General features: G+C 46.8%; 1 protein-coding gene across 1 annotated transcript in view; it reads right to left on the bottom strand.

The window, feature by feature from the left end:
* The window catches only part of Kirrel3 (kirre like nephrin family adhesion molecule 3), a 555,811-nt gene that overhangs the window by 268,914 nt on the left and 264,399 nt on the right, over nt 1-22,498 (bottom strand). The gene's annotated exons all lie outside the window — the stretch shown is intronic.

Here is a 22,498-nt window from a genome sequence, read left to right as displayed (position 1 = left end):
AGGTCGGAAGAGGGCTCGAGGTACCCTGGAGGTACAGATGGTTGTGAGCCATCCAAAATGGGTTTTGAGATGAGCGCTTGGATCCTTCAGAAGGGCAGTAGGTGCTCTTAGCTGCTGAGCCATCTCTTCAGTCCCCTCCCCGCCCCCTCTCATTTTAGAGCACACTGAGCAACAGATCTGGACAACCCAGATCATGACATGGGGCTCCGTGCATATCCCTAGCTCTCCCTCTATGCCTGCGTCAGCTGAGCTCCCTCTTTGGCTGGCCCTCTGCTCCAAGCATACCTGGTGTATACCATTTTCAGAGGGCTGAGAGAAGACGCAGGAAGCAGCTGAGCTGGGGCCCAGGCACTGTGTTTTTTTGTGGACTCATCCTACTCTTCAGTGGGTCTCCTGCTGTGATCCCTTCTGGCCCCACAACGTTGAAGAGGCCTGAGGTGTGGTGGCCATCCATCTCTGTGAGATCTTACTCCCAGCTGTGCCGTTTATCTTACCTACCCTCAGCCCAGCGGCAGTGTCAGGTTAATGAGTCCAGTCCCTTTAAACTGGTTATTGCCTCGTCCTAGATCCTCCTTGCTTTGTGTCTGGCCATGAAGACAAAGCCCGGAATTAAGGCCTCCAGATTTATTTTATTTCATGAGAAGCCACAAAAGCCAGCCCAGCCGCCCATTCATCCTAAAATAGCCTCTGAAAGCCTGCGCATACGTCAGTGTCCCTTTACAGAGGGACACTGCATTGTCATGAAAGGACTATTTGAACAAGGTAACCACAGCGGGGTCATCCCAATGGGTTTCAATCACTTTGCAGCATCAAGGTTTGTTTCTCAGTAACACAGTCAGCCAGGCATTGAATGAACAGCATGCGCATGAGCGCGAGCGTGAGTGCGTGCGTGCGTGCGTGCGTGCGTGTGTGCGTGCGTGCATGTGTGGTAGGGAAGGAAAGGGAAGGGAGTTTTTCTGGTACATTCCTAGATGAGTCACTGTCATGGGTGATCAGTTTGTGTGCCCATTTCTCATCAGTGATTCAGGCAGCAACATGAGCTCCTGAGTTCTCCAGGCCTTGGTGGGCACGATTAACCCTACCGGGAAAGGGCTTCTGGGAAAAGGCAGCAGCAGCAGCAGCGAGAAGGGATCCAGCACCTGCGCTGAGAGCCAATGACTTTCTCCTCTGTGACTTACTCTGGGGCCCATCATCCCAAGGCCGAAGGCACCGTGGAGAGTCATTTTGTGTTGGGCCCTTATAAAAGTAGCTTCTCTTATGTCCTGAGCCAGGGCTTTCCCAGCATGCGGAGGAGAGGGGACAGCAGAGCCCTGCTCTTCATTAGCAGCAGGAGACAGGGCCTCAAGGGGGAGGTGGGCTGACAGCTCCGAGAGCCCATTTCACGGGCAGGCCATATTTTCATTGCTGAGGTTTGGAAAAACCTTTTCCTGCCCAGTACCATTTATAATGGAACAAATGCCTATACTCTCCCCAAAGATGCTTTCTTCCTTCCAACAAGAATCTCTTTCTTCCTTCCCCAGATCTTGCCCAGACAACTCTGTAATGCCTTCAAGCTAAATCTGAGAAGTCACAGTCTTCTCAGTGACGGTGGGAACCATCCCAGTCAGCTAAGGAAGAGGCCTCCCAACTTCTCCGTGTTTCCTTATGTTTCCTGAAAAGAAATCTTGGAAACAATGTGTGTCTCACCCATTTTTGTTTAGTTTGATATCATCAGCATATCCGGGCAAACTGAACTACTGTTGACGCCATTCCAGCCATTTCCAACACAATATTGTTCCACTAAAAAGCTGCTATTGCATATTTTAAGGTACCGTTTTGTCTAAAAATATGATGAAACTGGCATGGAGGTGCATGCCTATAATCCGAGCTCTAGGGAAGCAGAGGTGGGAGGACCCTGAGTTTAAGGCCAGTCCGAGCTATACATATCAAGACCTTGTCATGCTTCTCCTTCCCTCATAGGTGACTGTTCTTCAGCCCTTGACTTGTCATTCTTCTGGGTAGCTTTGGCAAACTTATTTAGGCCCCACTTTTACGTCAGAGTAACAACCAACTTTCCCGTATAATTGTGTGTGTGCGCGCGCGCGCGCGCGCGCGTGCGCAGGAGTGCATGCATATGTGTATGTATGCACATGCATCTAGCCAGAGGTTAACCGTGGTGTCATTCCTCAGGTGTCACACACTTTGTTTTTTAAGACATGCTCTCTTATTGGCCTGGAGCTCAGGGGTTAGGCTGGCTGGCTGGTGAGCCTCAGGGACCTGTTTGCCTTCGCTTTCTCAGTGTTGGGATTACAAGTAAGTGGCGACATCCTGGCATTTTGTTACATGGGTTCTTAGGTTTGTAAGGCGAGCACTTGGCCCACTGAGCAGTCTCCTCTGCCCTCATATAATGCACAAGCAAAGTGAGTGTGGGCTTGCTTGGAGCCAGACACCTGACTTTGGTTTGGGGCTTTGCTGTGTCACATCCAGAAGTCAGATAAGGACATTGTCTCGTAGTCTTATCCTCATCTGTATGTGGAGACAAGTATCACCTACTTCATAGGCTTGCTGTGGGGATTCCATCATGGCACATGCGTGTAAGGTAGTCAGCACAGGCCTGTCTTGGACACACTCTGTTGATGGTAGAAGACTACCCTTGTACTGGGAAGCAAGCTGAAGAAAGGAAACACTATGCAAGAATGCAGGTATCTCTGACATCGTGTTGCTATGATCATCACTGCAAACGTCACAGGTTGTGCAAAGAGTCAGGGCTGTGGGTGGCAGCCACACTGCTTAGGCCTGGACGCCCCAGGGTTAAGAGTCCCCACCTTAGGCTGAGGTCCCGTTGAAGCAAATCTTTTGCTGATCTTAGCAGATGTGCTGATGTCCTTTTAGAGCAAAACCACAGGAGGCTGCTTGGTGGAGAATGCTAGCTTATGAATTGGCCTTTAGCTTGCCTCAAGCAATGCTGCCACAAGTGAGGCAGCTTTCTGCCCTTTTTTTTTTTTTTTTGTGCTGCCAACCTCTTGCCGGGGCATCACACTAATCACACTAGCCACAGGGGTCTTAGAGGTCAGGCGCTTGGGATAGTTCAATGTGTCTCATTGACAAAGAGGCATGTTGTACCCAAGGAAAGTCAGGGAGTCCTGTGTGCCACCCTGGGCCCAAGCTGTCTCCAGGATGGACAAGCCTACACAAAAGAACACACCCTAGTTATGACTCTTTGCCAAAGCTTGTAACACTTACGCTTTTTTTTTTTTTTTTTTTTGCTTTTCTAGCTGGATTCTGAAAGATAGGAGTTTCTCTCTCTCTCTCTCTCTCTCTCTCTCTCTCTCTCTCTCTCTCTCTCATTTTTCAGGGTGCCAGGGAGGACATTTTGGGTGAATATGGAACACATGGGGAGCTGAATGGATTGCATTTTTTTCCAAGCTAAAATATCAGTCTAGCTGGTCATTGCTGTGCTCGGACAAGAGGTGCAATGGCAAGATGACCCAGGAGACATGGACTTATTATGGCTTGTCACTTCCTTCTTGTTTCCTGTCTGGCCCACTTTACAAGCTAGCTGTGCCAGCTGTGCAGGTTGTATATGGTACACTGTGGTCAAATGGGCTCCCTAGAGCTATACCGCTATACCAGCAGTTTTTATTTTTATTTTTTTATTATTAATTTATTCTTGTTACATCTCAATGTTTATCCCATCCCTTGTATCCTCCCATTCCTCCCCCCGCCCCCCATTTTCCCATTATTCCCCTCCCCTATGACTGTTCCTGAGGGGGATTACGTCCCCCTGTATATTCTCATAGGGTATCAAGTCTCTTCTTGGCTACTTGTGTGTCCTTCCTCTGAGTGCCACCAGGTCTCCCCCTCCAGGGGACATGGTCAAATGTGAGGCACCAGAGTACGTGAGAAAGTCGTATCACACTCTCCACTCAACTGTGGAGAATATTCTGACCATTGGCTAGATCTGGGAAGGGGTTTAAAGTTTACCTCCTGTATTGTCCTTGGCTGGTGCCTTAGTTTGAGTGGGACCCCTGGGCCCAAATCTGCCTATCATATTGTTCTACTTGTAGATTTCTAGAACCCTCTGTATCCTTTTATTTTGCTATTCTCCCATGCGTCTCTCATTTAGAGTCCCAATAGGATGCCTTCCCCTCTGTCCCAGTTTCCTGGTAAGTGAAGGCTTTTGTGGGACATGCCCCTTGGGCTAGTATGCAGATATAAGTGAGTATATACCATTTGATTCTTTCTGCTTCTGGGTTAACTCACTCATTATGATCATTTCTAGCTCAATCCATTTATCCACAAATTTCGGGAATTCCTTGTTTTTAATAGCTGAGTAGTATTCCATAGTGTATATGTACCACAGTTTCTTTATCCACTCTTCTACTGAGGGACACTTAGGCTGTTTCCATGTTCTGGCTATTATGAATAAGGCTGCTATGAACATGGTTGAGCAAATTTTCTTGTTGTGTGCTGGAGCATCTTCTGGGTATATTCCAAGGAGTGGAATAGCTGGGTCTTGAGGAAGCCCTATTCCCATTTTTCTGAGATAGCACCAGATAGATTTCCAAAGTGGCTGTACTAGTTTGCATTCCCACCAGCAATGAAGGAGTGTTCCTCTCTCCCCACATCCTCGCCAGCATGTGGTGTCGCTTGAGTTTTTGATCTTAGCCATTCTGATGGGTTATACCAGCAGTTTTGTTCATAGTACCCTTGTAAGATTCAGACTAAATCATCACCACCACCATCACCACCATTGTCTTCATCATTGTCATCTTCATCATCATCATCATCATTATCACCAACAGCAGCAGTAGCAGCAGCAGCGGTGGCACAGGTTGCTTCCCCCTATTTCTTTAATTAATTTATTTTTATTAGCCAACTATTGCTTACCTATTTAGTGCCAGGCTCTGTGCTAAGCCCCTTACATTTTATTGTCCCTGGCATCTTAGAGAGTATAGGTAGCATCATCTACCCCTTTTTCAGGGACTAGAAAGCTGAGAGTGGAGAAAAGAAGCAACTCGTCAATGGTGACTCATAGAAGGTGTGTGGGCACTGTGATCCTAACGCAGAGCCTGCTACATGGAAGTCTGTCTTAATTAATTTATTTATTTTGTCAGTGTGAAAGCTATCTGTTTTCTTGTAAATGAGTGGCTCAGGAAGAAGGGCTCATAGATCTGGGCCCTTTGACTGATGGGCCAGCGATTCTGGGCCAGAAACCCTTCTCAATGGCAGGGGTCATTGCACAGCTTGCCATTCTTGTCTTGGAATTTCCCCCAACATAGATAGTGACTCCCATTCAAGGGCCAGGGCCAGGGCTAGGGCCAGGGCCAGGGCTAGGGCCAGGTGTGGGTGTGTTGAGGAATTATCTACTCCTGGCTTTTGCTCCCCCTCACTCAAGATGGAAAATACAATGAAGCCAACACTCAGATCATCTGGATTAACTCTCCAGAGTTGCCATTATATCTTCCAAATATATTCCTCTCTCTGCTACTTACACACACACACACACACACACACACACACACACACACACACACACACACACACACACACACACACACACACACACACACACACACACACACACACACACACACACACACACACACACACACACACGCACACACACACACACACACATACACACCAGATATGCCTTCACACTTCTGACATACTTTACACCTTGAACCTGACACATGCACGTGATACATAGGCTCAGCAAGCTGCTCTTCAGTCCTGCTACCATCCATGTATCTACATGTCCCATCCCAAACTGGGCATTTGGTTCTCATACAGTACATGCAACTGGGTGCACATGTTCATGCACCTGCATGCACACTGTTCTATTTTACCGTACAGTTAATTGAGCACACCTGCTCAGAATAGCTTGTAGGAGGCCTCTGCATGTGCACATGCATGCACACATATGACCATGTGTGCGGAGAGAGTGGAGGAAGTATGGCAAAAAAAAAAAAAAAAAAAAAAAAAAAGTGAGATGGGAGGCTTGCAACAGATTGCAGCAGCCAGCCCTGGTGACTGCAGGGCTTCTAGCTTCCTATTTAGAAAGTCTAATGACCCACCAGCCCATCCTGCTCATGCCTTGTACCTAATATATGTGGCTCTTTGGCTTGAGCTAGCTTGCCACCCGCAAGCAGGGCGGTGTTTGGGGGAATATCTTGGTTTTCTCAGGATATGGCCAAATGGATGTCCTATTCTCCTCTGATACCTGGGTTTCCACCATAACTCTGCCTCTGTGTTTTAGCAAGTTACGTTTGGCCCTAGTACCTAAGATAGTCCTAAGGTTTGTCTCAGTAACCACATCAAAATTAAGGACAAACAGCAAGAAATGGCGGCATTTATCTTTAATCTCAGCATTTTAGAGGCCGGGGTAAGTGGATCACTGTGTGCCTGAGGCCACCTTGGCATACATAGCAAGTTCCAGGAGAGGCAGGGCTGCATGGTAAGATGCTGTCTCAAAAAAAAAAAAAAAAAAAAAATCAATGATGAATAAGCCATGGGGTTTTTCCAAGGGAAGACACCAGGGCTCATACCAGGGTACCACCCAAAGGGAAACAGTATCATCCTAAACAGAGGAGTGGGCTGAAGGGAGGCCTTCCTCCTGGTGCAGATGACTTTCCTAGAAACTATCTGTCAGTTCCTTGGAAGGTAGAACTACATGACTAGAGGGAAAGGAATTGGTTGGCAAAATCTTTGCAGAGCATCCTAACTGGGTGCATGCAAGGGTGCTGTCTGTGTCTTCCTGTGGTCCAGGACATGCTGCTGCCGCCCAACATCAAGAGACAGTATCACACCACAAATCACAAACATGAAAAAAGATCAGGATTTGGAGTGCAGTTTCTGCTACATGTACATTGTTTGGGCAACATTGTAAAGCTGAATAATCCTAGGTAGAACTTTTGTAAGCTAATGACAGTCTATATGTGGGTGGAGAATTTATGCCTGAGCCACTGAATAAAACTTGCAATATCTTAATAAATGGGTTTGGTTTTCTTAAAAACATATTTCTTTTTAAAGTTAATATATATGTATAATGTACATATATATGTATGTATATATACTCATAGGAAGAATACAAACAGCAATAAAATGCCAGGCTCTTTTTTCATTTTTCATTGATGCCAAATTTATAAACAGTTATTTTTAGGGATCATTCTGCAAGCTTAGTGAAAAATATATGTGTGTGTATATACATATATGCATATGTGCATAAACACATATGCATACATGTATATGTCTGAGTTTAAATAGAGAGCAACCTGTGGCTTAGTGTTGATGGTCACACAGGTTTTTGTCATCTCTCCCATAATTCTTCTTGTAGAACAGCGGTATCTCCAAGACTCACTCTGACAGCTGGAATGTGAAGCATGCAACATTACAAAACATGGGAGACAAAACTTAAGGATTGCTGGTTTGTTTCCAGGTGCTTAGAACACTCCCTCTGGGAATCTGGCTGGTACCCGATGAGTATCCACAGTGCACACAAAGAGAAATGTGAGCTGGGCTACTGCCATATGTGGCCGTGTGAGTGGGCCAGGTAGTGCCTCCCAGCCCAGCAGAGCCTCTGTCTGGGTGACTGCAGCACGAGGTCACATTACATGGAGCTGATGACCCCCACAACTGAACTTAGCCTCGCCATGGAGCTCAGAAGGATAGCAAACACTATTTTGTTGGAAGCTACTACATTTTGGGGTGGTTACACGGAAATATAGAACTGCATAGTACAAACTTGTGGGGAAACTCACATTTATATTGTTGTATCTAGTTCTTTGCAAGGGTGATAGAATGGATATTAGATAGAGCAGTAAGTGTTCACTGTAGAGCAAGTGTTGCAACCTAGATATGTATTAAAATGTATATTTAGATACAATTGATACATACATTTAAGACTTTCAGGGCATTTGTTTCACTCTTATTCTCCAAAAGTATCTGAACATGGCTGATTTCAGGTTCCCTCATCTACAAGTGCATGAGGACATAATTACACTTTTCATCTTGTCTAATAGATCAAAAATATCATTTATTTTACTTTTCTCCTATGAAAATAGAAGTGGTTTGTCTTTTGATATGTTTATAAGAAAATTTCCCCCTTTCGGAGGATGTCTTTTGTCCACTTTCCTAATGGCTTGTAAGAGCTCTTATCTTTATTGAGTCTTAAGAAAATTCCCTTTTCTTTCTTTGTTGGGTTGTAATTCTCCGATGTCAAATTAGAATTAAGTGAGTTCTTCATCTGCCATTGTGTTATGTGGATTGCTCTTTGGCACTTGGCTGTACGTACATTCACTAACGCATGGATGTTTCATGGAGCACACAATGCAGTTTTCTTTTCCTCAATTTATAATTTTATTTGTCACATTTTTATCCAGGTGGGAGTTGTTTTTGCTATGAGAGCTGAAAAGGGAATCTTGTTAAGTTTTTTTTTTTTTTTTCTCCTTAAATAACCTAGTCTGTTGCTCAGGAGCATTGATTGTTAATTGGTTGGTGGCTCGATGTTTGGAAACACTCCTTTATCATATATGGCCTCCTCCTTATATATACTTAGATCAATTACTGTACCCTCTTTTTGTTCCATCGATCAATCTTTTTGTTCAAATGTATTTATTTAAAGTTGGCTTAGCACTTACTCTGGGACTGATGTTTTGTTTGGGAATCCATTTATCTTTGCTACATGCCCTGATTAATTAATTCTCAAAGATTTTTTTAAAGAAAGAATCTCATTATTTGTTCCAGGTTGGCTACCAACTAGAAATCCTTCTGTCTCTGCCTCCTGAGTGCCAGGATCACAGGTATGAGTCAACACAATGGGTTTTAGTGCATTTCAGTTCCAATCTAACCCATCTGTAAATCTCTCCTCCATTCATGCCTCTCAGCACCGTAGAACAGCTCTTTCATCTGGCCCATGTCTCCTGGACCAGAAGAATTCCTTCTAATCATGGCTTTTAGGTTCTTCATCTGCTGTGAGGGCCATGCATATACATACCCCGCCCCCCTCTCTCTCTCAACAGTTCACTCACCTGCAGAGTCACTTGGGGGTAACTTGAGCAAATGAGTGAAAAGAAAAACAGGAGACTGGTGGATGGAGAAGGACAGATTTCCCTGAGGGAGAGGAGGGCTTCTATGGGCCTTGTGCTATCTGATTATCAGGAAAGAAACAGTCTCCCTCTTCCACCTGCTTCTCCTATGCGAAAAGAACCCTAGTCAAGGAGTCAGGAAACCACCATCTGCCCAGGCTGCTTCTGTTTCCTCCTCAGCAATTTACAACGTTTGTTCTGCAGCTAAAGCAGTCAAAATGAGTATGTGAAATCAAGCATGGGAGAAGGCCCAGAAAATCTGAGTAAACAGGATTGGATGATAATTTCCTACTCACCAAAGGTGGTTAGTCAGAAAGCCGGGCCTGTTTAGGAATCCTATGTGTTTCCCTTGGAAAAATGGGAGCACAGACCTGAGATTTTTGCCTTGTCTGCTCCATTTCCCTTTTAAAAGAAATAGCTGGAAGGAGAGACAGGCAAGATAGCCCTTTACCCGTGGATCTCAAACCTTGGCCTAGGGTACATGAGACCTGGAGTCCCCGCCATCTAGTTAGCACAGGATAATGAACAGCTGCAGATATCGTTTCGGCTTGCCATAATTGGGAAACAAATCATCATGTCCTGAAGAGGCCCTATGCATAGAGGCAGGAGCAGTAGTCTTAGTGTGGCATTCCTTGGTCGGCAGTGCTAAACCTTCTCTTTCACATTTGTAGCAGCCCTGTAAAATTAATGGTTTTTTTTCTATACCTGTTCCAGTGCCTAAATAACAACACAGAGAGACCTATTACATTTATTAATAAGCTTCAAGCACTATAGCGGGGCAGAGATACTCATCTATTCTAACCTGACTGTGCTGGCCTGGCCTACTTCCCAGCCATATGCCCCATTACCTGCCAACTAGTCTTGCCCTGGCTGCTTCTGCTCCATCTGTGTCCTCATGGCAACCTTCTCCATTCTCTCTCCTCAACCCAGGACCCTCCCCCTGGGAGCGTATGCCTTGCCTTAACTTTCCTCTCTGCTATAGGCTGTTAGTCTCTTTATTAACCAAACAGAGGTGATGGTGAACACTTTTTACACAACCTTGAGACAGGAGATGCTCCATAGAAGGAACAACGCTAATGTCTGACTGCAACCAGCTCTCTGGGTACAGAAGTCAGCATTTGAAAACACAGTGCACAAAACCATCCCCAACACAAGCTGAGGGTCCTGGCTTGAAGTGCAACCTGACTTCTAGGAAAGGTTCCCCTTGTCTTCTTCCTTGTCCCTATACCTTCAAGCCCCCATTCCTGTCAAATGCTTCATTCCTTGTACTCTCACCTTATTTCCTCCTCCCTTCCAGCCAGTGATCCCTGAATTCATGGTTTCTTCTTTTAGGGCATCTCTGGAATCTGTTTCCCTGTCCCATACTATCCTGATCTGGGGTTAATACAGCAGTTTCTGAACCCTCCCAGGAAGCCCATGGAGTGTGATGGTCTGGTCACATGGGGCCACTCCGTTCTTCTCTGTGTTTATGTTATCTGATACCATTTGAGGGTGTTTGATAATCCATAGGCAAAAAACAAAAACAAACAAACAAACAAACAAACAAACAAACAACCCAAACCAAAACAACAACAAAAACCCCAAAAGATCAACTGCCCAGTGGTTGAGCATCTTCTAAATATCAGGTTCTGGGTTGCTTTGCAGGAACCTCATATTCATTATCTCTGGCCTTTATAAACACCCTGTGAGGGTGTTGTTGTCACAGTTAAATTAGAGACATGGGACTCTGTGCTATGAATGTTAGGACATATCCCCAGGAGTCACAAATACTAAGCATCAGATCTGGGGTTTCAATTCTTGTATCCCCCATTAAGCTTACAGTCATTCTACAGGGCGTCTGTGCCAGGCATCTGATGGCCATCTGCCCTAGGACCTGTCTGCAGCATCAAGGCACTCGCCACCAGGAGGGGTTTAGGAACAGTTATGCTCACTGGATTCCTGAGGTTAAGCTCACAGGGCTTCTCGGAGCTAGAGAAGCGAGAGGAACAGAGGTGTGACTCAGGATCCTTCCTTCTTTCCCTCCTATTGCAGTCCCGCACAGTCCCAGAAGTTACCTGAATGGAAAGGCAACTCTGAGACAGTTCAGGATCATTGGAGGAGACACCCATGGTTTGCTGACATTTCTAATGAGATAGGAACGCAGCCTTTGAAGCTCCAGTTAACGTGTGTGCAGATGGGCGCTTGGGGGACCATTTCTCTAATCGATGCTCTCTATGAATTATCATCACCCCTCATATCTGGCAGGGAGAGGGGCCATTTCTGTCCTAACATGGGGTCTCCTCATCTTGCATAGACTCAGAGTCCCTGGTGCCCCGAGGGGAAGCAAATTAGTTTCACTTACAATTAGGTGTCTCAAAGAAAGGTTTGATTTCGATTTAATAAGAAAAGGGATTCCAAATCAAACGGATCACAACTGATTACTAAGACTAGATGACGGAAGTCTACAGCTACCACAAACGCAAATCTTATTTCCAAGTTGCTAAACCTCAACAAATGCCATTTTAATAATTAATTGAACTTTAATTAGTGCATAGCAACAGTGCCAACCCGATAGATCTTCTCACAGCTTCAGGTTTCGACTGGGCTGTGGGCTGTCAGGAAGATGCTTATCAGAGTACAGACAAGGGAAGCGTAGGCTCTCAGTTGCCTTTCCCTGTGGCTAGGAGAGCTGCAGCAGCCTCCTCTTGGCTGGAAGTTGAGTGGTCCAGGTCTGCGTTCCCAGGAAAGTCTGGGTCTGTGCTAATAAAGATAAGCACAGCATTGTCAATCACTCTGGCTGCCCAGGCTTCCAAGATAAACCCCGGGAGATAATGCGGTGAGCTGGGGGTCCTTAGAGAAGTCCTTGCTCTACCTTTTTATGGGGCCAAATGGGTAGTTGAGTGATGGGTTTCCTACAAAGTAATGATCTCCATCCTGCCTAATGTTTGTGCAGGCAGCCAACCAGATTTAAGGAGAATTGTTGACATAACACATTATTAAATCAATGGTTACTGTTTAGTAAAAGATTTAATATCAGGTTATCTGAGAAGAAAGAGGGAGTGAAGGAGAAACACACACACACACACACACACACACACACATACACACACACTGAGATCTATGTCCTATCCGTTAGAGAGTCTGCTTTAGTAGGGGTAGGCTGAGTGGGTTGGTTTCATAAGATAGTGATGTCATGGGTTTTGGGAACCTGCATCTTTATCCCTCTGAAACCTCTATGGCAAGCAAAGGCCAGGGTAGCGAGCCACTCTTTGTACAGCCCTCTTCTCCAGGTGATGCTGATTGATTCACAAGAAGCCACTTGGTTAGAAAATGGCCTTGTGAGAATCTGAAAGTTGAAACTCCAGTGAGAATGCGTCTCTGGCATTCAAGAAGGCCACTCCTGGTGCTACAGGCTTATGATTTCACACCTGCATTGGTATCCCTGTTTCAGCTACCAACTGGCCAAAACCTTCTCCCAGTGGTACTCCGGACATGAAAGATACCAGAGGAGAGGAGGGAAAAACCAGAGAGCTGCAGTGACTCTCATCTAGGCAGCCTTCTCCCCTGCTGCGTCTCTGACAAGTGAGTTTGTTTGAATGTGAATCATCTGCAATCATAAAAAGTGATAGTATGTTTGGCTGCAGATGGCCTGAAGGAAGTATTTCAGATAAGGAAGGAGGGTGCACCTGTGTGGGTGTGAGTGTGCACACGGGGGCAGGCTGTTCTTATTTACCAAAGCAAATACTAAGTGAGCCTTGCTCAGTGAAATGGGGCTGGGAAGGGTGGGCCTCTCATAGTCCTCTCTGCCTGGGTACTGTTATCAATAGCAGAAGGCTAGCATCTCTCAGGCCATGGAGTTCTTCCTGCAACCTGGCCTTCTCTCCAGCTCTGGGGCTGCAGTCTAGTTGCAAGTTGTTTTCTGCTTGCTAGGGATAAGAAGGGGAGGAGAAGGTGGAAGCCCATGGTCACTACCCCTTCTGGTGGTATCCCTGCCGGTGGTGAAGGGAGAGTGTGGTGCCCTGTTCTCCTGGGGTTGCAGAGTTCATGCTTTCGGCTAGTGACATTGTTAGCTCATGAGAAGGAGTGGAAGTGGGTGAGATCTTTGAACTTGGCACAGCAGCTGTCTGAGGTGGGTGACTGCTGAGAGGCTGACAGGACATAAACGCATTGGGAGGAGGTAGTGTATGCTGACTGAGACTCCCCCACTTGTTCATCTGGCTCCCCCTACAAAATGTAATATCTGAGGCCCTGAACCCCTTCTACCTTGTTGTCAGAGAGAAACCATAGTAGGTGTCCCGGGAGTTTGTGTAGTTGTTTACTGAATGAGTCCTATTCTCTGCCCTGGTGCTAAAGAGATTGGTGCTGGGTGCTAGGTTCTCAGTGCTACATGTTAGGTGCTATGTTCTTAGTTAGAGTTTAGTAGGAGTAACAGATAGGCAAACAGGCAGCTGTAATGTAGTGTAAAACAGAAAATCTGGAAAGCCCTGGGGTCAACTGAGACTAGAGCAGTTGGGACATGATGAAAAATGGTCTTGGGTGCCCTCTTTGGAAAGCCAAAGGCCTTGAGTGATGTGGGAAGTAAAGACAATTAGCATGCAGACAAGCTAATTGACCAGAGACCCAGGAAGCAGAAGCTAACTGGTGGGAAACACTGTAACACTCCTATCTTCATCCTCAATTTCCAGGCAGGAGGTATTGCATCTGCAGAGGCCTGGGGGCCTGAGAGTGCGTTTTGAGTTTGAAAGTAAAGGACAGTTGGAAGAGTGACATGATTGGAGGTAAGGGAATTAGCTTAGGTGTGGAAGAAAAAGCTGTGGGGGGTGGGGGGGGTGGGGTGGTTAGGCCTCGGATGCCATTCTTAAAAGTCAGGCATTCTCATGAAAGCAAAATGGGCCACTGGGTGCTTCCAGGAAGATGAGTGAGGAAGCCGCTGCAGAGGTCCTGGGGAGAGATGAAGAGTCTAGACTGGGTTGTGCTGTTTGTAGCAGTTAGGTTGGGAAAGTAGGAAGCAGACACTAGGAAGCACAGGATGGGCCTTAGTGACTGAGGGAAGCAGACATGCTGGAGAGAGAGAGAGAGAGAGAGAAAAGCATCAAATAACTAATTACATAATTAATTATGCAATTACCACTGTGAGAAGTGGTCTCAAGAAGGCAGAAGGTCTGGAGGCCTGTCAGGGGAAGCTAACCTGCCTTGGTAGTGGGTGAGGCTTCCCTCAGGTAATGACATTTGGCTGAGCGCTTAGGAATGGGTGAGTAGGAAATATCCAGGTGTCCGTGACAATTATGGGATAGAGAACAACTCCTGAAAAGATGGGCATAAGAGTAGCAGGGTATTTGAGGGGGCCTAATAAGTCAATCTGGCTAGAGTAGATATGGGTCAACTGTAGCCTGTGGGCCCAATGCAGCTCTGTTGAGTTTACTCAATGGAGTTTTATTGACCCACAGCCACACTCATTTCTGTGGACTTTTTGGGGTTGTGAGAACTTTGATGCTTTGGGTGTCAGAGCCAGTAGGAGGGGACACAAGCTTCAACAATGCCTTTCTTTATACATCTTCTCCCCACTTCACCACATGATAATGACAGAATAGAAGAGCCATAAGAGAGACTTTCTAGTTTTTAAGTTAATAATATTTATTTATATTTTTAAAAAAAGCTGGTTGACCCTGGGTTTTAAAGCAGTGTGTCAGGGGCACAGGACTGGCCAAGGCCCCCATGACCACCTTTAGAAAGCAGCTAGTAGCTGTGGTCCTATCTGATTCATTGTTCTAGGGGTGTGGTGTGGTGGTAGCGGGGTGGCTGGCTGGCTGGCTCTGGACGTGTGCTCGCTTCATGTATAAGCCACGCGACAGGCACTAGAGAGTAACTGTCCTCCTCAAACGATGGGCGGGTGGATCCTTCTTCAGAGGGAAAGACTATTTTAAGTCTTTACGTTCCCACCGGGGCTGAGAGGCAGCTGTACCCAGTGCCTAGCTAAACTCATCTGTTAACATCCTTCTGCCCATTTCCCGACCCCTTTCTCCTTCCTCTGCAGGGTTTCCCATATTTCTCCCGCAACAAATGACTCACATTTTGAATTACTGTCTCAGAACCTGCCCCAAGCAGAGCCTAAATAAAACTTGGGGTATCCCCAAGCTGCCTAAGGCAGGACCTGTGTACCAAGTCCTGCCATGAGAAAGAGTCTCCCTCTGGCTGGTTGGCAGAGTTTTGTTTGTTTGGGTTCTTTCTAGCCCTCCCTGGCTTCAAGCCACAGGCTGCAGACTTGAGTTTAATCCCCTTTTTAGCTTCAAATTCATACACCAGCCGCCTGTGGAACTGAATGGACGGGGACTCTCCACGCACACAATCACACCCCGCACAAGCCGATTACCCCTTCACCCCAGGAACAATGCCCAGACAACCAGGCTGCTTTCTGTTTTGTCATCAGATAATTCCGTTGCTTCCCTCCTCACAGGGAACTGAGCTGAGAAAGAAAGCAATTGGGAAAGCCAGCCTTGGCCTGTCCATCCCATCCTCATCTGTTCTGTGGGGGTAGCCAAGGCAACTATTTAGCATTTCTTAGTTTCCTTCCGGAAGAGCACTGTGCACCGCTGGGGCTGGCTGGGCCTATTGGCAGCTTTTGCTTGCACCCACTAGCCTTTGAGGAGGGGTGTCTTCAAATTAAAATGCACGTCCTAAGTACATACTTGTCCTTCTAGGATATTGCTGACAGCCAAAGACCACATGGTTTTATCAGTGTGATCTCCAAGAGAGGCATGATCAGGGCAAATGGCTCCAAATGGAGATGAAAAAGCTTTTACACTGACAGGGAAGAGCTATTGCATGCTGCTTGAGAAAATGCAGTTTGGGAATAGGGAGGAACGTGGGTCATTGTGCAAATCAAAAACAAGAGGGAAGGGACCGTAGCATGTGAAGTAATACAAAAGAGAAGTGAGAAGAAAGAAGAAAAGGAAAGATAGGCAAGGCAAGGACGAAAAGACAGTGGTTGCAAATACCAGAGACCTCAAAAGGACTAGAGAGGAGGCAGTGTGTTCAAATACCAGCACAGACAAAGGTGGGCGGAGGAACTCGTGCTCCGGTGCAACCCATAACCCGTGCGGACAAGCTTCCAGTGCCCCTTGGAAGAATAGGCAGTGAGCCACAGTGTTCACTACTCATGGAAAAAGGCTCCTCTTTGCCATGGCACAGCATTGCAAATTATAGTCTGAGTATCGGAATGTACCCAGTGATAGGTCTTAGGCACGTGGCGGGGATGAAAAAGGTGGAGAAAAGAGGTGGATTGAAAGAATAGGTGTGTGGTGCGTGCGTGTGTGCGTGTGCGCGCGCACGTGTGTGTTGACTGTAAAGAACAGAGGTGGGAAGAAGCAAGGAAGCCTGGAGGGGAAGAAGAAGAGCTGTGCAAGAGAAGAGAGGATGGGGTAAGGGTTAGACAGGGGCAGGGAGAGAAGGGGGGGGGGAGGCAGGATGCAGAGAAGAAAGAATTTGAAGCTTTAAGGTAAAAACAAAGCAGTGTGGCGGGATCTTCCAGAAGCTAGGTATTATTTTGTTGTCATATTTAATATTGTGTTGTCATATTTAATCTTCCTATCAGCTCCTCATTGACACCATTGCCCTGAAATGGATTGCTTGGTCACTTTTTTGTTTTTCTAAGATCAAATACAATAACCTGAAACTGCTCTGAGAGCTTCACTAACCACCTGAAATCACAACGCCAAGCAAGATGGGATGGTGGGATTCAAACTCAGTATAATGAAGGTTTCGGATGACTCAAGGCTGCCTCCTCCAATGGAAACAGGACTGTATTTGCTCTTTGGACTTTCCTATCTAAACCGAGCATGCCTGAGGAAGAGACTCTGGACAGACGGTAGCCTGTGAGACCTTGGGCCTCCGACCACCAGGAGGCGCTATGTCTCTAGCAGAAGCAGGAACCTAGTTTCTCTAAGCACTAGACACTTGAAGCAGTAAGTTATCATTTGCTATCTTGAATTTTAAAATGTAGGGCATCTGGGGGTGCTCAAGGCAGACTACAGTAGAGTAAGCCGATTCCAGTCAACTGATTTTCATTTTTGTCCCGGACCTCACCCAAATGGGATCCACCCGTTCCTCAGGGCAGATTTGCTTCCCTTTCCAGCTGTGGACTTTCTGTGCTGTAGTTATCTGTCTGTCACCCTTGACAACCGAGGCATGTCTGCTCACTAACACCAATGGGCTTGAGGCCGGCAAAGTGCCCAGTGCATCACAGATGGCCGGAATATTTTTGACAAGTGAATGGGCTAATGGGAAGGCTAAGACATGCTTGAGCGGGAAGGAATCTTGAGGAGGCATCTGGTCTTACCTAGTCTAGCTCAACTCAGAAGCACTAATGTCACTTCTGGCAACTCACTCCACAGACGCCATTTTCTTTTCTCCTTCTAGCACCCCCTTTGGCTTCATTCAAGGCTGCCTGCCTTTCCTGGCGTGTGGTTATTTAACCCACTGACTCCTTTTGTTCGAGCGGATGGCCGGAAATTAGGAGGGATTTTAGTTATTTTCTTATAGAGCAATAGGGGGTGCCTTCCAAGGCTGGTGTGCGGATATGTGATTGGCGTTTGTACATTGCCATCCTCTTGGTGCTGCATCAAGTGGGTATATGAGCCGGCAGTAATAGAAAGTTCTAGAAATGCTCTGGTCTTCACCCTGTCTCTATTGAATCAGGATCTCAGGGTGTTCTCATTGTGAACTGGTCTTTGCCAGTTCTCCTCAAGCTTGGTAACAACTGTTTCCACACACCTTCCCTCTGTCCTGCTCAGGACTCTCAGGCTAATTTTCCTTTGGTTGTTCTGAGCTCAGGTGTAACACAGTCCAGGCAGACTTTGAGCTGCCTGAGCCTCATAGCAACCTTAGAGTCTTCATGCTCCACTTCTACCTCTGGAGTGGCTGGGATGACATGATAGACCTGTGTGTCTCTACCATCCTGTTTTAAGGGGTGTTGAGGAATCAACCCAGAGCCTCAAGTATGCTACCCTGGTCTCTACCCACTGAGGTGTATTCACAGCACCCTCATCACCGCTGTCCCTTGGATGCTCAACCACCCCAGCCTAAGTAGATTCTGTCTTCCTTGGTGAATTCGGGGTCATTGACAAACGAAGAAGTGAGCTTCTACCAATGCTGTTTCTCATTTTGAGCCACAACATAAACTGTTTTATTGCGATTACAAATAACAAAGTTATTTCGGCTGGGGCCTCAGCATCTGAATTTAATAGCATGCTGTAATGCCACCCTGTGCTGATGTGTGGCATATCCAATATCCATCTTTCTTTGAAATAACAGTGTTCAGAAATTAAAAGGGACTTTAGGAGAGAAATAATTAATGTGGATAACCGTCATAAATGCCGCAAATGGAACAAATACAGATGGTACCGAGCCGTGATTGCTAATATGCTAACCTGCTTTGACAGAACTTTAATTTTTTTCCTCAGGAGGTTCGCGGATGGAAGTTAAAACATCCCTCTCCTTATGACAAGAGCCCTGTCTTTCTGGGTCAGGGATTCAGTGATCTCCTACCTGGGTCAGGTAGCATCACAAAAGAGGCAGGTCTGCAAGACCCAGTGGGATGGGGCTGTCTCCTTGGCTGTTTGCCTCGAGGCTGTGTCAGGAGAGAGAGAGAGAAAGAAAGAGAGAAAGAGAGAGAGGGGGGGGGAGGGAGAGCTGGAGGAAGGGAGGGGGAGGGAGGGAGGGGGGAGAGAGGGAGAGAGGGAGGGAGGGAGGGGGAGGGAGGGGGAGGGAGGGGGAGGGAAGGACAGAGGGAGAGAAAGAGAGAGAGAGAGAGGGAGAGAGGGAGAGTGAGAGAGAGAGAGAGAGAGAGAGAGAGAGAGAGAGAGAGAGAGAGAGAGAGAGAGAGAGAGAGAGAGGTCCTTCTCCTGCCTCAGGCTCCTGCAGGCTGGGTGGCCTGAAGCTGTAGCCAGGCATCCACCTCTCCTCTGCTGTAGCTCTGAGGGAGGGATGGAGCTTGCTGGCTGGGCTCCACTCTGCAGGAAGCAACTCTTTGAAGATCTTAGCTGCACACAGGTGGGGATTACAGAAACGGCTCCAAGAGGCTGCACAGACAAGAAAACCCCATCAGGCGCAGATGACTCATCACACCCATGGGTAGAAAGCTAAGGAAGGGGGTGCTTCAGGACACTGGCGGCTCCTGGTCCTGCTTCCACTGCAGTTGGCCTTTAAGGAGCCATCAGAGCGAAAGGCCATTGCAAAGTCAGAGATGAGTCAGAGGTCCCCAGAGAAACCCTGGATGTCAAACAGACGGAGAGAGGGCAGGAGGAGTTGGCTTTCATTTCAGCTTATCCTCACAAGAGATAATTCCAGTGCTTTACTATATGATTTCATTTAGTCCTCACACAGTTATTTGAAGTGGGCATGGTAAGCCGATATTTAAGATAAAGAAGCTGTGAATTCTATACTAATCAATCTTCCAAGTTTACCAGGGGCAGATGGGATCCATGGGTCTAGCTGCTTGTTGCTCTCTCACAGAGCTTCCTGGTCTCTGGGCTACTTTGTGCTAGCCTGGCACTCCCACTGGTATGGCCCTATAGGAGCATTTCTGTCCTAGAGGAAGGAGGTCAAATCCACCTGAGATGCTTAGTCCTAAACTTTCCCTCCACTCAGAGACAAAGGTCTGATCCCTTTCCCGCCAGCACCGCTATGGCCATGCTCTTTAACTTAATCATCACCTCACAAGGAAGCTATAGAGTCTTTAGGTGGAGGCATTGTCTTCCATGCTTGTCTGTCCTGTACCTTCTGTGCATTCCCTTTCATTGGACCCACAGGAGCTGGCTCTCCTCTCACGGTCAGCTTCAGCCACCTTTCCTTGGGCCCATCCTTCAGGACTCATCTCATTTCTCACCGAAACAGCTTTTCCCAAGGTCATCTGAGGAGGCTTTCTGCTGGATGCTTCCTTCTAGGCCGACCCCACGGCCAAGGTCTCATTCACTGCTATGTGCTGGGTCTGAGGTGGCCGCCAGAGTCCATGAGCTGAAAGCTTGGTCCTGAACTTGTGGTGCTCTTCAGAGGTTGTAGGCCCTTAAGGAGGTAAGGCCTATAGGAGGAAGTTAGGTCACTTGGGGGTGCCCTCTGAGGAGATGAGGCGTCCTCTTCACGTTCCCTTTGCTTTCCGGCTGCTGGAAGGCAGAACTTATCTTCTCCTACACACTCTCTGCACAGCACTCTGCCTTGTCACAGGCCCAGCATGAAGTAAAACCATGAACCAAAAGACACTCCTTCAAAATTGTTTTTCTCCGCCATTTTATCATAGCAGTCTGTTATGGTTTTGACTGAATGAATGGATTCATCTCTTGATGGATTGGGAATATGTTGGCATGTGGCAGGTGGTAAAAAGTAGGATGTGGGGTCACAGTTGGAGGCATTTGGGTCATGTCCTTGGGGGCTATGTCTTGTCATGACCCCTTCTTGTATTCCTTTTCTCTGCTTCCTGGCCACTCTAGTGTGAAGAGCTTTGCTCGGCTGTACCCTTCCACGTGACAGACGGCTACTTCAGAAATCATGAGCTAAGTTCAATCTTCCCTCTCTCTGAGTTGGTTCTGCCTGATATTGGCCACAGTTATGATAAAGGTAGCTACCATACCAAATAGTATCCACTCTTCCAGTTAGACCTCTTTCTTCCTATAGCCCACAGGAAAGTGGTATTTTTGGGCCTACTCATGGTTGACTTGCTTCTGTCCCTCTTGTTGGCTCTTCACTATCTTTATTGCTCTCTGATGCTGAAGGGTCTCAGGGCTCTTTGCTCTGTCTACCTAGGTTATCTTAGTCCCATGGCTTTAAGTACTATCAACACAACATGGCCATGTCTAACCCATCCACACTCACGTGTCTCAAAACATCTGACTCGTAATCTGTTTTAAGCCACTCCTGGTTCCCAGCCTGTATCATACCCACAGAATCCTCTCTCCCGATGTTGTCAAAATTGTCTTCAACTCAGGCAATAGGAACATTGTTTTTCCTCTTGCTCAGGTTATCATCTCAGAAGATATTATTTCTCCCTCCCTCCCTTGCCCCCTTCTCTCCCTCCCTTCCTCCCTCCCCACCACCCCCTTTCTCCCTCTCTCTCATAACTGCTTTGAATCATCTTTTCTGTGGGCTGCCACATGATCCCAAACAGCACCATTCTGCACCAGGATTGGGGCGCTTAGCTCCCAAGAGGGCCTCTCCTGACTGGGGACATACTTAGTGTAGAGCTCTTGCTTAGCAGATGCAAAACCTTAAGTTTGAGTCTGAGCACAAAGAAAGAGGAAGAGGAGGAGGAGAAAGAGGAGGAGGAGGAGGAAGAGGAGGAGGAGGAGGAAGAGGAGGAGGAGGAGCCATGCTTCTGTTTTTGTCATCTAGAGTCTCTCCTCAAATCTACAGCCCCGAACAACCTTATACATATAAGCTGAATCTTCGTGTGCTCTGGCGTTCAAACCCTCTGACGCTCAGGGATGAGGTTTAGTCTTACATTTCTCCTCTTTTTGCTCCCCATTCCATTTTCTCTATTAATTGAACAGGCCTTGCTGTTCCTTAAATCCACAAAGCAGGCTTCTTCTCAGGATATTGCCTTTCCTGGATTTTCTTCCTGCTATCCTTTGTATAGTCTTGTGGTTTTTTTTTTTTTTTTTTTTTTTTTTTTTTTTTTAGTCTCATCACATTTGTTTGTGAATTGGTCATATTGTCCAGCCTGAATGTAAGTTTCCCAAAGGCAGGAACTGTCTTTGTTTTGTCCATTGTTATACCATATATGTCAGTGTTTACAACTGAAGTATTAACACCAGAAATATACTAGGCCCCTAATAAATATGTACAAAGGGCACTAAATGTCTCAGGAATCACTGATTTATTTGATCTCCTGGTCCAATAGGAGGCAGTCACAATAGGAGGCACAGAGGGCGGCATGATAAGAGAGCATCTTCCTGGTTCCCTCGTGAAGGCAGTTGTAACTGCCCGAAAAACCCCACATCTCTTCAAGAAGGAGTTCAACACTGCACTTAGTAATCAGACCCCAACAAGATATGTTAGGTCACAGGGCATACACACAGAAGCAAATAAGAACGGTATTGAACTGGTGAGACGGCTCATTGGGTGAGTAAAGAACTTGGTGCCCGGCCGGGCGTGGTGGCGCGTGCCTTTAATCCCAGCACTCGGGAGGCAGAGGCAGGTGGATCACTGTGAGTTCGAGGCCAGCCTGGTCTACAAAGTGAGTCCAGGACAGCCAAGGCTACACAGAGAAACCCTGTCTTGAAAAAAACCAAAAAAAAAAAAAAAAAAAAAAAAAAAAAAAAAAAAAAAAAAAGAACTTGGTGCCAAGCCTAGAGACCGGAGTTCGGTTCTTGGTACCCACATGGTGGATGGAGAGGACTAACTCTTACCTCCACTTGCATGCTGTGTTGTGCACGCACACACGCGCGCACGCGCACACACACAGA

The sequence above is a fragment of the Acomys russatus genome, chromosome 14, assembly GCF_903995435.1.
Source record: "Acomys russatus chromosome 14, mAcoRus1.1, whole genome shotgun sequence".
Lineage (NCBI taxonomy): Eukaryota > Metazoa > Chordata > Mammalia > Rodentia > Muridae > Acomys > Acomys russatus.
The sequence above is the reverse complement of the archived record's forward strand: the minus strand, read 5'-3'. Positions and strand labels throughout refer to the sequence as shown.